The sequence below is a fragment of the Macrobrachium rosenbergii genome, chromosome 22, assembly GCF_040412425.1.
Source record: "Macrobrachium rosenbergii isolate ZJJX-2024 chromosome 22, ASM4041242v1, whole genome shotgun sequence".
Classification (NCBI taxonomy): Eukaryota; Metazoa; Arthropoda; class Malacostraca; order Decapoda; family Palaemonidae; genus Macrobrachium; species Macrobrachium rosenbergii.
In genome coordinates this window covers 10,094,196-10,106,859 of record NC_089762.1, presented here as the reverse complement: position 1 = coordinate 10,106,859, position 12,664 = coordinate 10,094,196, and the positions used below count along the sequence as shown (strand labels likewise).

At 43.2% G+C, this 12,664-nt stretch overlaps 1 long non-coding RNA gene across 1 annotated transcript in view; it reads right to left on the bottom strand.

Annotated features, from left to right (window-relative positions):
* Positions 1-5,241, bottom strand: part of LOC136850573 (uncharacterized) — a 470,237-nt gene extending 464,996 nt beyond the window's left edge. The window contains exons 1-3 of the long non-coding RNA XR_010856662.1: positions 5,121-5,241; positions 3,487-3,642; positions 1,150-1,268 (exon numbers count right to left, since the gene is read on the bottom strand). This is a non-coding gene — a long non-coding RNA (uncharacterized lncRNA). The remainder of the gene's footprint in view (positions 1-1,149; positions 1,269-3,486; positions 3,643-5,120) is intronic.
* Positions 5,242-12,664: the final 7,423 nt, after the last annotated feature.

Sequence of the window (12,664 nt, the reverse complement as noted above, 5' to 3'; positions counted from 1 at the left end):
CTAGGAGATTTACTAACTAAACTTCAAGAAGAACGTGGTAATCGTTTAATTGAAATTCTGTACTGTGGGAGGTGGAAGCTTATGATATCTCAAGAAGTATTAAAAGTAACTATTATATGACAACTAAAACTTGTTTTTCCTGAAAAAATAGTAATTGAAGAAAGAATCACACAGCTGTACACAGTGATAATAAACTTCACAATTTCTCATACAAAAGAACAAAACAAGTTCAAAATGCGCCAAAGTTTCTTGAGCACAATCGAGTTTTCTGTAGAGTGTATAATGCTGTATGAAACTTTCAACAACGGCCCACAAAACTCAGCCATGGTCTGGTGGTGGCCTGTGCTGTTGGTACCTAGAGTATATCAGTGTCAGAAGTATGATTATGGCTAACTTTAATCTTAAATAAAATAAAAACTACTGAGGAGGCTAGAGGGCTGCAATTTGGTATGTTTGATGATTGGAGAGTGGATGATCAACATACCAATTAGCAGCCCTCTAGCCTCAGTTTTTAAGATCTGATGGTGGACAGAAAAAGTGCAGATGGACAGACAAAGCTGTCACAATAGTTTTCTTTTACAGAAAACTAAAAAAACCTAAGTTCTATACCGCAGTTTTTTTCTGTGAAACTAACTGAGATTCTTCTCTCAGTTTTGGGAAGGAATTTCAACCACTGACCTGTCTCAAACCTGCCGATGAAATACCTCTAAATCAAGAGTTCGCAGCCTTAGAAGAACTAACTGAATTCATCTCCATATTGGACTTACTGCAATTATATTCTGATGCCATGCTGGGTTCATAAACCCCAGATCATCTAGACAAGACAATAAGGGAAAAACAGTCTAAAAAGGTGAAAAAGTAATGTAAATAACCCAATGCAAGTGTGATAGCCAATTGCTTCAACTGAACAGCTGAAAGATTATTATACTAAAACATTGCAGTTCCAAACCTTGAACTTTTAAAATTTAAGAAATTAAGTGCCTATATTTAACACAGCACAGCCATTTTTCGAACATGTTAATTTAAAAGGTTACAAGCATAAAAAATAAAACAAAATTAGAGAGCCTATACAACTGCTAACTTAAGATTTTCCATCGGAATGACCTCACATATAACACAAGAAAGGCTACAGTTTCTAAGAAGACTTACCTTAAATTGCAGTCCAGCAAACCTCATGTCAAACGGGGACATTCAATAAATATTTTTCCTCTGCATTTCAGTACAGCAAACTTCAAGTCAAAATGAGACTTCATTGCATTAGTTTCATCCTGAAATAAAATGAGGTCCTTCAGTATTGAATTTAAAAGGTCAGAGGTCATCCATTAATAATCTTAGCCTATCTCTCATGTCAGTACAAGTGCCCTGTGCATTCAGATTGATTCAGTAACAATGTGGAAAGGTGCTACAGAAACAAGGTAGGCACATCACAGGTGGTCCACAAATAATACAGGCCTGTCTCCAGTTCACTTTAACTATTCTGCATATCAAAATTGTCCGATAATAATTTAGAAATGACTGATTCACTACAAATGCAGTAATCACGAATCTACAATGCAGTTCAGGAGCTCCAATCTCACAGCAAAATTCTCTGATACAGCTCAATTTTGAAGAGCAGGAAAGTCAAGGTTTGATTGACACGGACAGAATGAACAAATCATTGGAGGTTACGATTACCACGTTATGAAGGCGCCTAAGGTTAATACTTCATGTTGGAGACAGGGACACAGAAAACCCAGTTTTAATTTCTGTGGAGAAGTCACAGTTGGCACAGTCAAAGACTTTTGATACTTGTACATAGATAAATTTGTCTTGTAGGATTCAGTGTTGAATACCTGTAAACGAGTTTCCTGGTAACACCTCAGCTTAGCAGACTTCTATACCCATCAACCAGTCGACCAAGTTATCGTCATTATTTTTCAATACGCCACCATTTCAAATGTGGAGGTTAAGCGTAGAGCACAGGATAGTTGAGGTTAGGAATTATGAGGAATTTTTGTCAGCTGTAAGATATCTAGAGAATATTCAACAGACTTTGTTACTTATCAGAAAGCCCTGAGTTTGCAGATATAAACTGTCCAGGGTATACCAACCATCTTAGCAGTACTACAGTATTTGCAAATTTTACTACCTCTGAATCTGTGAACTTGCATACTGCAACATTAATTCTACATAAGTACTGTATTCTAACCATGCATATATGGTTGATGTATTTTGGGTTGTGGCAGACCCCACAATATAGTTTTAATTTTCCGGAGTCAAAGGAGGAGCTTCCGTAAAACTTGCAATTTTCTCAAAATTCAGAACACTTTGTTGTGGAGGCTTTCAACTCTGAAATGTCCAGAATTCTCCTTCTGTCAGTTAAGTCATCACCTGGACTGCACAGTGGGTCTCCTGAATAACTATTATGCCCAAACTAATGTACCTATTGGATGTTCAACAGACATCAAAATGATTTAAGACAAGACATACATCACATTAAATCTGGCAAGGATTTCCATATAATGCACCGATAGTTACCATAACCTGAAAGATGGACTTTACATAATTATGCTCAATTTCACTATTAGTATTTTGAAAGTGTTTCTGGGCTACTTGATTGCTAAAATGAACCTTCCAGTTCGGTAGTACCTGCATTGAACACACTTTGGGAGCCTGGCTTTCTGATAAGTAACAAAGTCTGTTGAATATTCTCTAGAAATCTTACAACTGACAAAAATTCCTCATAATTCCTAACCTCAACTATCCTGTGCTCTACGCTTAACCTCCACATTTGAAATGGTGGTGTATTGAAAAATAATGACGATAACTTGGTTGACTGGTTGATGGTTACAGAAGTCTGCTAAGCTGAGGTGTTACCAGGAAACTCGTTTACAGGTACTCAACACTGAATCCTACAAGACAAATTTATCTATGTACAAGTATCAAGATTTTACTGCACCATACTAGTACAAAACTCTACTTTCTATACAACACCCGAATATGGATCAAATTCATATAAAAACTGTACGAAGAATATCCTGAGAGAACTACACTCTCTTAGTTTTGTAGCCCACATTCTCCTCTAAAATACCTGATGACGTTTCTCTGGGTGGTCCTAATGAAAACATTTCCACTGTACAACAGTCTCTAATAAATTCTGCTTTTCCCACTGACACTACTCAACATTTCAGATAGCATTTAGTTCTCCATACTTGTCCTGACAGAACTCATAACCAAAAGATTTACAAGTACACTTGACTACAGACTGACCACTTGTGCAAAATATCAATCTTTCAAATTCTTCTAAAAGTCCCATACCTGACTTTCATAAAACCTATTGTTCAACAAGGTCAATTTACAGGTTTAACTGGAGTTAATTTCTAGACATATAATGGGCAAACAAAGGTGTTCCTAACTGTACCAGTTTCATTGTTATACAGATAATCAAAGGCACTAGTCTCACATTTACACTAAAGCAGAATAATTCTAGTTTCATTTAGGCCTTACCATTAAAGGATGCGGATCCAGATGATAAACGGGTCTTCTTGGCCACAAGTATAAAAGGTACAGGGCTCCTCTGGTGTCAGCCCCATCAAGTATACAACACACAGGACTTGTAACTCTTCTTTTCCTCAAGCGAGTGTCATTCCCCAGGTGCTTAGCCTGAAAGGAAAATGCTAAATCAGATCCTGGTAACATCAATTCAAGGCACTGTACAGAAATACTTTTGTACTTCACAACTTAAACTGTCCTATTTAGATTATAAGTATCCCTAATGATTCACTTACATCTTGATTCTCTGAAGTGACACTTAAAAGTGTCCTAAGCTGACAGTGTCCTAAGATTTCTACACAAACAGGCAAGTGGTTTTTTCAAGTTTGTTTCACGATCAAGAAGCCTCCTCCCCTTCACAAACGTCCAATATGAAATGGCTACTCATATCAAGAACAGATATCCTGTGCAATCATTTCACATTCCTTGAAGACTACACCAAGAATCAAACTGCTGTTGTGACACTCTTGTATGGACAAATTTCATTCTCTCAATAACTACATTAATCTTGGCAGCAATCTCTTAGAAACTCAAGGAATTATAAGACTTGTGATCTATTTGAAGTACCAACGTTACCTGTGGGTCCTAATTCTCTCTTCTCTTCTCTACTCTCATTTGGATATTCAAGAAATAAACAAGAAGTGATCAAAATAAACCTGACTATATTCTCCAAAAAAATGCTCTATGTTGATGTGACTGATTTTATATAAATTTCGCTATGAAGCCAGACACTAGGGGGCTTTCTAAAGAGGGAGTTGGAGTGGCTGGACAGTGCGATGGAAGACAGGAAGTGGGAATGGAGGTGAAAAACAAAGTAAATTAAAGTAAAAATCATACATTTATTTCATCACACTAAAGCTAGCATGATTTCCATATAAAATGAACCGTTCCTTTCAACGAATTCAGATTTAACTCTGATTAATAATATACCATGAAACTAGTTCAATCAACATTAAATTCCACAAGAGGAATTTAGCCATTACCAAGGTTTTACCGCACAGTACAAGGAATCCTCACATCTACATAAAAGTAAAACCCTCTACAGTAATTGGTATGTCACATCTGAATATGAACTGAATTCCTATACAAATTATACCAAGAATATCCTGAATCCTGGTCACCACAGACAACTACAAACTCTTAGTTCTGTAGACCACATTCTTGTCTACAAAACCTGACAAAGATTTTCTTGAGGGTGCAGCAAGTGTAATCTTTCCTGTATCAAAACTATCTAACATTGCTGCCTTTTCCACTGACATTATTTAACATTTTAGTCTGTGTTTAGTTTTCCACAGAATTCTTAGCCAAAAGTTCTACCACCACGCTTTACTACAGACTAACTACTACTGCAGAATATCATCAGCTTTCAGATACTTCTAAAAGTCCCATAACTGACTCTTATTAAATCTGACCTAATGTTCAAAGCAGTCAATTTGCAGTTTTTAACCCGGGTTCATGGCAAGCAAAAGTGCTCCTAACTGTACCAGATTCAACGTTATCCAGTTAAGCAAACGCAGTCTTTAACTGGTCTGACGTTTGGAAAAAAAACCAAATTTAGTAGGACAGTTCTATTTTTATTTAGGCCTTACCATTAGAGGATGTGGCTCCAGGTGATAATGGGTCATCTTGGTCCACTCAAGTCTCAGAAGTAAACAGCTTCTCGCCGTTTAGTTCTTTGTAGCAAGAGTACTCTCCTAGGTGCTCAGCCTGAAAGGAAAATCTTTAATCAGATCCTGATGATGTCATTTCAGGGCACTGCTCTCTAAAATGTGCTGAAATCCATCTGCTTCAGAATTTATACCTAAAACTATTGAACAATATCTTGCAAATACACCAAGTTTATAAAGGTTTATAAACTTCCAAATTATTCCATCATTACCCACTGAACATCTTTTCATCACACTATTATTACTTTCCATAAAAAATGATATTTTAATGATAAAATAAAGTTTATTCATACTTACCTGGCAGATATATATATAGCTGTATTTCTCCGAAATCCGACAGAATTTCAAAACTCGCGGCACACGCAGTGTGGCCAGGTGGTTAGTACTCATTCCCGCCGCTGGGAGGTGGGAATCGGGAACCATTCCCATTTTCTATTCAGATTTTCTAGTGCCACTGTCTCAAGAGGGGAGGCGGGTGGGCACTATGATATATATATCTGCCAGGTAAGTATGAACAAACTTTATTTTATCATTAAAATATCATTTTGTTCATGACACTTACCTGCCAGATATATATATATAGCTGAATCCCACCGTTGGAGGTGGGAAGAGACAGAATAGGATTTAGGAAACAAAGAAATGTAGGCGATTGACGCCTTGGTTCCTTACCTGTTAGCATAGCTGACTTCGAGGTTACTGTCACCCAAGCCTGCTTCTGCTTTTCTAGAGTCTCCAGCAAGGTAGGGACCTATAAAGCTGGAGAGATCTAGATGACCTGTCCACGGGGGCGTGACCACAATAGGACTAGATCATGCGACCATACAGAGAGGGAAAAGGAGCAACGACCAACCACCTGACCCGCCTATCTAAGGCAATGAACCTAACATAGGCTAAGGATTGGGACGTCCATCTCAATGGCCACCCAACAACATAAAAAAAAACAACAACAAGATTAAAAATACTACCTAACAAAACTAAAGGATAGGATGAGATTGCCCTCTTCTCCCAACATCATGTCTGCGGAAACGTATGGTCCCAGCGAAAAGCAGTCTTCAAATGTTGTCTTCACATCTGTGAGATAATGAGAAGCAAACACTGAATTACTTCGCCAAAAGGTGGCACCAAGAATATCATTGAGGGACATATTCTTTTGGAAAGCCACTGAGGTAGATGGCTCTTACTTCATGAGCCTTTACTTTCAAAGTCTCATGTCACCTTCTAGGCAGGAGGAATGAGCTCTCTAATAGTGCTTCTTAAAAAGAATGCTAAGGCATTTTTAGACAGAGGAAGATCAGGTCTCTTCACGGAACACCACAGACTGTCCAATGAGCCTCTAGTCTCCTTGGTCTTGGCAAAGTAGAACTTGAGAGCCCTGACAGGACACAGGACTCTTTCTGACTCTTGCCCAGTGCATCTCCGTCAAACCTTTGATTTCAAAAGACTTGGGCCAAGGGTTTGAAGGATTTTCGTTCTTAGCTAAGAACAAAGGATTTAGAGAGCAGACAGCATTTGGACCCCTAAAGCCTATATGTTTGCTAATGGCTTGCACTTCACTAATCCTCTTAGCTGTCGCCAGAGCAGTTAGGAAGACAGCCTTCCTAGTCACGTTCTTGAAGGAAGCAGAAGACAGAGGTTCAAAGCACTTGACATCAGGAATTTCAGGACAACATCCAGATTCCAAGAAGGTGTCCTGAGTTGCGGAAGTTTGACAGTCTCAAAGGATCTCAGGAGATCGTGAAGATCCTTGTTGTCAGACAAGTTCAGGCCTCTATGTCTAAAGACTGCCGACAGCATACTCCTATAGCCTTTTAATAGTTGAGACTGCCAGTTTATTCTTTTGCCTGAGATGAAAAAGGAAGTCAGCTATTTGTGGTACAGAGGACGTGGTCGAGGAAATTCCGTTGCTCCTGCACCATTTCCTAAAAACAGCCCACTTGTACTGATAGACCGCATTCGAAGAAGGTCTCCTGGCACTGGCGATAGCCTTTGCCACTGCTCTCGAAAATCCTCTTGCTCTTGCCAGCTTTGTGATAGTCTGAATGCAGTCAGACTCAGAGCGGGAGGTTTTTGTGGAACCTTTCGAAATGGGGCTGCCTGAGAAGGTCCACCCTCAGTGGAAGCGTCCTTGGAAAGTCCACCAGGAAGGCCAAGGTCTCTGGGAACCAATCCGCTGAAGGCCAGAAGGGGGCTATTAAAGTCATCCTTGTTCCTTTCGACGTTGCAAGTTTCCTTATCACTTCTCCCAGAATCTTGAATGGGGAAAAGCGTAAGGTCTAGAGGCCTTTCCAGTCCCAGAGAAAGGCGTCTATAGCTATTGCTCCTGGGTCTAGGACAGGAGAGCAATAAAGAGGGAGTCTTGTCGTCCTGGACGTGGCAAAGAGGTCCACTAGAGGACGTCCCCATAACCTCCACAGTTCTAAACACACCTCCTCGTGAAGGGTCCACTCTGTTGGTAGGAGCTGATGTTGCCGACTGAGAAGGTCCGCTCGGATATTCTCCACGCCCGCAATGAACCTTGTGAGGATCGTGACCCCCGTGCATGAGTCCAAAGCAGGATCTCCTCGATCAGGATGAACAGGGACCGGGATGAGTACCCCCCTGTTTTTGAGGTAAGCTAGAGCTGTGGTATTGTCCGAATTTGACTTGGACAATTTGGCCTGAAAACTTGGTCTTCGAAGAACTGAAGGGCCAGCAGGATAGCCCCAATTCTTTGAGATTTATGTGCCAGGACACCTGTTCCCCTCTCCAGGTGCCTGACACTTCCTCCCCCCCTAGTGTTGCTCCCCATCCTTCCCTGGACGCGTCGGAAAACAACACTAGGTCGGGGCTCTGAAGACAAAGAGAAACCCCTTCTGCAAGTTTTAAAGGGTCGAGCCACCACCTCAGGTGATCCTTGACTAATGGAGAGATCTTCAATGTCTCTTCCAGATCCTCCTTGTCCATCCAGTTCTCCGCCATGAAAAACTGGAGGGGTCTGAGATGAAACCTTCCCAGGGAAACAAACTTCTCCAGCGATGAAATGGTCCCCAGCAAACTCATCCATTCCCTCACCGAGCATTTTCTTTCCTAGGAAGGACGAAACTTTTCTAAGCAGTGCAGCTGACGTTCTCCGGGATGGAAAAGCTCGAAAAGCCACTGAATCCATCTGAATCCCCAGATAAACGATGGACTGCGAGGGGATCAGATGGGACTTTTCTTGGTTCACAAGAAGTCCCAGGGACTTTGTCAAATTCAGCGTCAAAGTCAGGTCCTCCAGACACTTTCCCCGAGAAGAGGCTCGGATGAGCCAATCGTCCAGGTAGAACGAAAACAAGAACACCCGCCAGGTGAAGCCACCTCGCGCAACATTTTTCATGATCACCGTGAAGATCATGGGAGCAGTGCACAAACCGAAACAGAGAGCTCTGAACTGGAAGACTCGTCCCCCAGCACAAACCTCAGGTACTTCCTTGACTGAGGATGAATGGGGAACATGGAAAATACGCGTCCTGTAAGTCCAGAGAGACCATCCAATCTCCTGGCCTTAAAGCATTGAGAACCGACTGGGGCGTTTCCATCTTGAATTTTTCTTTCAAAACAAAGTTGATTCAAGATGCTGACATCCAGGACTGGTCTCCATTCTCCCTGACTGTTTTGGGACTAAGAATAGTCTGTTGTAAAACCGGAGAATCCAATTTCAGAACTTGTTCCACGGCTCTCTTCTCTATCAACTGCTCCAGGAGGTCTAAAAGAATCTGTTGCTTCTCTCGGTGGTAAGAAGGTGACAGATCCCTGGGGTAGAGGATGCAAAGGGGGGCAACACGAGAAGGGGATCTTGTAACCCTTCTCTAGAACATTGAGGGACCAGGAGTCCGCCCCTTTCGTTCTCCAGGCTCCCGCAAAATAAAGAAGCCTGGCTCCTACTGGTGTCTGGAGGCGTAAAAGTCACTTTTTCCCCTTAGGTTTTGAGGGGCCGCTCCTCTGGTGAAACCTCTTCCTCGGGAGACGATCTAGAGGAAGAAGTTCCTCCACGAAAGGGCTTCTTCTTCCTGGCGGACAAAACTGAAGCTGAAGAAGAAGAAGGAGCTGAAGGACGTCTGGAAGAATGTGCCAGAAGATCTTGCGTGGCCTTCTCCTTAAGACTGGAAGAGATGTCCTGAATCAAAGACTGGGGAATAGATGGCTGGACAAAGGTGCGAACAATAACTCTGCCCTCTGAACAGAGAGAAACTGATTTAGAGGTGAAGTTGCAAAACAAGGCCCTCTTCTTTAAGAGGTTGTACCAAAAGTGAAGCCAGTTCTTCTGATCCATCCCTGACTGCCTTGTCCATACAGTTAAGGACACTAGAGAGCTCCCCAGGCTGATAGAATCGGAGCTCCTAAGCTTAAGGTCTAAAGCTCCCAAGCACCAGTCCAAAAATTAAACACCTCCATGGACTTGAAGAGACCCTTGAGATGATGATCTGTCTCTGACAAAGTCCAAGAAACCTTAGCAGTAGACAGATGGGACCTTCTGGGAGCGTCAACAAGGCTGGTGAAATCACCTTGAGAAGAAGAAGGAACTCTAGGACTGATATCCTCTCCTGTCTCATACCACATACCAGCCTTGCCAGAAAGCTTAGACGGAGGCACTGCAAAAGAGGTCTTGCCATGGGACTTCCGTTCCTCCATCCATGCGTTGACTTTCTTGAAAGCCCTCTTGGTAGCCAACGAAGAAGTCATCTTCATAAACCCTGGCGCTCTCCTCGCTTTGGAAGAAGCTAACTGTGAAGGAGGGGAAAGAGGAGCCGAAGGTTTAAACTTGTCTCCGAACAAGTCTTTAAGAAGTCCGGTTAAGACTTGATAATCGGAGAAAGAGGAAGCAGATGAGGGCTCGACGTCAGCAGGATCCGAGTCGAGACAGAAACCTCTCCCACAACAGCCGGAGAAACAAAGACCTTGGGTCCGAGTCACCCAACACTTTAGGGGAAGAAGGCCTTGAGGTCCGACAACTCGAACAGGAGGATCTTCTTTTCCCAGACGAAAGAGAATGCCGTAGCGTCTCGAAGAGCCACAGAGAAGGACGTCCTGGAGCGCCCTGTCTGGTCCTGAAGAGCGCCCTGTCTCTGAAGCGCCAGCCCCAAGTCCAGAAGCCCGAAGAGCGTCCTGACGAGAGTCCTGAAGAGCGTCATGCAGAGATCGGGAATAACGAAGAAGTCCTGGGAGCGTCCTGGGAAGCGTCAAACGAGGGAAGAAGCAGGAGGAGAGGCAAGAAGAGCGTCTTGCGTTGACTCTTACTAGCGGCAAGGAACTGCAAGTGAACTCAACCAGGCGACAAGGGCAAGGAGAGCTGATGAGGAGAACGATGAGGCGAAGAAAAGGGGGAGCAGGAGAGAGGAGACTTCCTGGACTTTTTGACTGGCAAAGTCAAGTCCTTGCGACGACGAGGAGCTGAGTCCCTCTCAGCAATAAGAGAAGACAACTGCCGCTGCATCTCCAACAAAATCTTCTTAGACGGAGAGAAGAATCAAGTCTGGAGAAGACAATCCTATGGGAAGACGAGGGGGAGGGACGCCTTCTTCTTCCTCACAGGAGCAATAAAGGTTCTCTCCTTAGAGCGGCTGGGGCGCTCAAACGTCCTCATCAGAAGAAGTCCTAGTCCTCTTCTGCGGTGGGAAAGCTTCAGAAGATACCCAACAGACGAAGAAGACTGAAGAAGCGTCCTCTTGAACGAAGCTCCTCTTGAGAGGACGAGAGTCCAACCGAGAGTTCCACCCCTTACGAGGGAGGACGCCTCGGAGGACGAAAAGCAGTCCTTGAGAATACGTGCGCGAAGCACGATCTCTGGCAGCCTGGGAACGACAACAGGACCTGCGAAGGGACGCCAGATCGGTGGGAAGCCCCGTAACCTTCTTGCGGCTTTCGACATGCCTTCTCCCTGAGTCCTGGGAGTCTGACAGCAGGTCCAGGCCTAGAAGCATTATGGGGCCGATCTGACGCCCCCTCCACAACACTGGGGGGAGCACTACACTTCACAACACTTTGAAGAGATGTCACTTTATTTTCGAGCGCACGGATGGAGTTCATGATCTCCGCCAGGGCCAAACCCTCCGCAGACACAACATCAGGGCCCGAAGGCAAAACCACAGGGACAGGTGCAACAATATCTACTTTAGGATTATCAGGAGAGGAAATAACCTGACTCTTGCACACACTCCTGGAGGAGGACCTCCTGACCCTGTCACGCTCCAACTTGCGAACATAAGAATCATACGACTTCCAATCAGCATCAGACAAAGGTTCACACTCCTTACATCGATCATCCATCAGACAAACATGCCCCTACACCTCAATGCAAACTGTGTGAGGGTCTACCGAAGCTTTCGGTAGCCTCACCTTACAATCACTCATGCAACATACACCCTGAAACTAGCAGAACTAGATCCAGACATATGTTAAAGAAAAGTCAAAACCAAAATCAAAACAGTCCAGAAAAAGCGTGTGCCAATCCACATCCAAAGTCAAAACCAAAAGTCAATCAGAATACTTAAGTGGAAAAAAAGTTAACGAAATCCATAGGCGGAGGTACTGAAACAGATGTTAACAGTACCGGCGACAGAGAAAATCTGAATAGAAAATGGGAATGGTTCCGGGAATGGGATTCCCGCCTCCCAGTGGCCGTAAGTTTTGAATGAGTACGGTCCACCTGGAGAATACAGCTATATATATGTGCAGGTAAGTTTTGAACAAAAATTCTGTTTCGGATTTCGGAGAAATACAGCTATACATATATCTGGCAGGTAAGTGTCATGAACAAAGTCCTTTGTCCTATCCAGGTAGAGCCTTAGAGCCCTTACCGGGAATAGGACTCTCTCTCTCTCCTCCCCTGTTATGTCCGTTAGGTTCGGAATCTCAACGTTCTGGGCTGGGGTTGTGATGAGTATTCATTTTTTTGCAAGGAAGCCTAGTTGCAGTGAGCAGATTGCCTTGCCTTACATAAAATCTATATTCTTACTGAGAGCATGTATCTCACTAACTCTTTTTCTACTAACTCTAACCAAACTGACCAAGAAAAGAGTTTTCATGGTGAGGTCCTTTAAAGATGCCTCTGCAAGGGAAGAACCTACACCCCATGAGGAACCTCAGGACCACGAACAGGTTCCATGCTGGTGAGTTCTCTATATACAAATTTGGGTTACAGAAATATTGGAAGAGGACACATGGTTGTCCTTGCACCATCCTCTAAATACCTCCCACTTGGATTGGTATACCTTAATGGTGGATAACCTCCTTGATTTGATAGCGCCAGCTGCCTCCTTCAAAAAACTTCTGGCTCTTGTGAGTTTTCCGATAGTCCCAAAGCAGTTACTAGAAGCGCTTGTAGGTTTTGGTAATATCTTTCCAAGTGGGGTTGTTTGAGTAGATCTACTCTCTGAGGTAGGCTACTTGGAATGTCCACCATCCAATCCAGTACTTCTGGGAACCAATCTCTTGTCGTTTAGGGGCCA